Raw genomic sequence first — 3971 nt, 5'->3', positions numbered from 1 at the left:
AGTCCATTCTGAAGGAGATCAGCCCTGGGATTTCTTTGGAAGGAATGATGCTAAAGCTGAAACTCCAGTACTTTGGCCACCTCATGCGAAGAGTTGACTCATTGGAAAAGACTCTGATGCTGGGAGGGATTGGGGGCAAGAGGAGAAGGGGACGACAGAGGATGAGATGGCTGGATGGCATCACTGACTCTATGGACGTGAGTCTGAGTGAACTCCGGGAGTTGGTGATGGACAGGGAGGCCTGGCGTGCTGCGATTCATGGGGTCGCAAAGAGTTGGACACGACTGAGCTACTGATCTGATCTGATCTGATCTGATCAGTGTTTAACTTCCTCTTTTGATCATTGTACCATTGTTATGTGAGTGAATATCCCTCTTAGGAAATACACACTGAACTATTTAGGAATAAAGAGACATGTGTCTGCAAATTACTCTCAAAAGGTTCAGAAAAATCATATAATCATTATATATATATGTATGTATTATGTGTCATTTTAACCCATATTCATTTTGCAGCAAATATATATATATCTTTATCTATATAAAGTTAGTATCTATCTATCTGAAGATATATATATGGAGAGAGAATATTAAAGTAAATGAGATCAAAATGTTTTATCAGAGAGAAACTCCTGAATCTGGATGAAGGGTATACTTTGTACTCTTACTTGTTCTTTGAACTATTATTGCAGCTTTTCTGTGTATTTGAAATTATCACACAATATAAAGTCTGTTGTTGTTGTTTTTAGGAGAAGAGCCATAACAGTCTCCTAGGCAACAGTGAATGAAGTGTTGTTTGCGATATGGCAAAGCACATGGCTGTAAAGTAAGGTCATTCCCATAAAACATCATCAACTCTAAGGACACCTAGTGAAAACCACTCTTTTTCATGCATGGACTTGGCTAAGTCCTTTTTAGAATTTTTTGAATCCTTTTTAAATTTTTTGAGTTTAATATTTACACAACAAGCATTCTCAGATGATAGCAATGTTATGCATGCCATCTTTAAAACATGCTTAGACCTCAAAAAGCCCTTCCCCCATCCTCTAAAAACATCAGAACATACCAGAGCTTAGGAGTTACCAGCTGGAGTCATATATCTGTTTTCTCTGACAGGGGTAGTGCCATTAAAATCCAACAGGCCCATGTGAATGTGAGACAAACATTAGCTTCAATTTTTATTGTGGAGCTTGATAGAAAAGAACATTTGTTCCTTTTCATTCCTGAATGTTTTCATGGTGACATTTCTCAATCCATGGGTTTAGGAGTGGCTGTGTGTGTGTGTGTGTGTGAGTGTTTACTGCTTTCTTTTCCCTCAAAGAGATCATCCAGTGACCTTGAAATCTGCACTGGCATTTTGCTGGCAGGAAGGGGAACTCTCTCTTCTCGTTTGCAAAATGAATAACAATTTGATCATCCTTAAACTTCTAAAAGGTTAATTATGCTCTCTCCATGAGTACTGAATAAAAACCTGTTTTATCTCTGCCCAAATGAAACCCACAGGGCTCACCCTCCCTCTAACTCTGCCAGGAGACCAAGTCCTTCTGGCTGTCAATTAACCACTATCAACTCCTAGATCTGCGTGAACTGCAGTAGATTTTCTCATCCAAAAACTATGACAGCCCTCATTTGCTAGAGCTGTGCAGTGACTTTAAAAATGTCTCAGCAGGAAAGTGTTATCTGGCTGCAGGCATGATGGAAAGAAAAGAGAAGCAGGAGGAGTGAGCCAGAGAGAAAGAAAGCGAAAGATAAAAAGGTGTTGGATTACTAAAACTTCATTTCACATAAGAACAAAGCAGCAAAATAAAAATGCATGCACAAATAAAAATAACCACCATTAAAATGAAAAGCAGATTTTAAGTGTTTGAGCTCTTTTGCTAGCAGAAGCATTAGGTTTTTGCTGATTGGACAATCCTCAAAGGGGGTACACGTTCCTGTTCTCAACTATAAAAGCACCTGTGGGGCAGCACTTTTGGGAAGGATAGTGGACAAGCCTTGTACAGAAAAGGTTCAGCCTCTCCCCTTCCACCATTTAAAACGTCTAAGCTACTACTGCTTCTTAACCATAAACAGCCTCTTTAGTTACACATTAGAACCCATATCTTTAAAAAGAAGTCTAAGAGAGTTACATTTCATGTTTATAAAACCTCATTTTTCAAAGGACAGTAATGGCAGAAAATGTGGGAGAGGGGCAGAAATCCCTACTTTCTGCCTGATACTCATGGCTCCTTGTTTTAATAACTTAAAGTTTGTAACTTGAATAATTTCATGTAAGGCAACCAAACCTTATTAAGTGGGAAACCAAGAAAAAAAAAAAATAAGAAAAAAGGGAACAAGCAATATACTTTTTCCTAAAGGAAGCTTGTTACAATATACAACAGTTGAGATATTTTAACAGTGATGTAATTACCAAGATGCCATGTAGGGCCTGCTGTTTTAACCAGACTGAAGAGCGTTACTGTATGTGCATAAAAAGGTCTCTATGTAGCTTTACACCCACCTTCATACGCAGCAGAGTAAATACTGGTGGGGATGGGGCACCGTCTCTCTGATTGCTGTAGCAACTCCTCTGTAAGATCTAGTGGAGACTACTACTTTCCAATGATTTCATGAAAACCAAAATTATTTTCACCAAGAAGCTCTCATGCCAAGTATATAGTGCTTATTGTTCTTCTTCCTGGATTTGTGTGTGTATATGTATGTGATAAAATACACATAACACAAACGGGCCAGTCTTAGCATTTGTACGATCCGGTGGCGTTGAGTACATTTACAATCTCATGTTGCCTTTACCACCGTCCATCTCCAGCACCACTTCATTGCTGTTTAAGGTCTCTCTGTGTGTTTCTTTACCCGTGGAGCCTTTCGTCAAGTTGACTAGAGTACATTTCTGTTCTTGCTGTTTAACAAGCCTGACCGAAAATCTCTTCTGTTCCTTTCTCTTCTATATCCACCTCCTTCCAATGTCTCTTTTTGTCCTTCTAAACCCCTTTCCTTCTTGTTTCCTCTTTCCTTCCCCACCATCTATGCTGTAGACATACTGCTACAACCCATCCCAAAGAAGATCCTAGAGAATTGAAGAGAAATAATACAGGAAGTTTTTTTTTTTTTAATAGCAGCTTTATGGAGGTATACTTTACATATCATAACATTTAATATTTCCAAGTGTAAAATTAAAGATTATAAGTATTTTTGCAGAGTTGTAAAATCAACACCACTGTCCAATTTTGGAGTATTTTTACAGCCCCCAAAACACCATTAACAGTCTTCTCCCTTTCTCTTCTCCCTCTAGTCCTAATTCTTCCAATCTGCTTTCTGTCTCTATTGATTTGCCTATTCTGGATTTCATGTAAATACATGTTCAAAATACAACAAATACAATATGTGGCTAGCTTTTTTCACTTACCATAATGTTTTCAAGATTCATGCCTATTGTTGTATATATCATTACTTCATCCCATTTTATCATTAAGTAGTATTCCATTGTATGCATACACCATGTTTGTTTATGCATTCATCAGCTAATGGACATTTGAATTATTTCCAGTTAGGGATAAACACTGTCTACAGGTATTTGTGTAGACATGTTTTCTTGGACACATCATGTTTTCAGTTCTCTTGGGCACATATGAAGGAGTGGAATTGCTAGATCATATGGTATAATACCCTTGGACTGCAAGGAGATCCAACAAGTGCATCCTAAAGGAGATCAGTCCTGAGTGTTCTTTGGAAGGAATGATGCTAAAGCTGAAACTCCAGTACTTTGGCCACCTCATGTGAAGAGTTGACTCATTGGAAAAGACCCTGATGTTACTTTGCCAACAAAAGTCCGTCTAGTCAAGGCTATGGTTTTTCCTGTGGTCATGTATGGATGTGAGACTTGGACTGTGAAGAAAGCTGAGCACTGAAGAATTGATGCTTTTGAACTGTGGTGTTGGAGAAGATTCTTGAGAGTCCCTTGGACTGCAAGGA

This window comes from Bison bison, unplaced genomic scaffold (assembly GCF_000754665.1).
Source record: "Bison bison bison isolate TAMUID 2011002044 unplaced genomic scaffold, Bison_UMD1.0 scf7180017864235, whole genome shotgun sequence".
Classification (NCBI taxonomy): Eukaryota; Metazoa; Chordata; class Mammalia; order Artiodactyla; family Bovidae; genus Bison; species Bison bison.
This window is presented reverse-complemented; position numbering follows the sequence as displayed.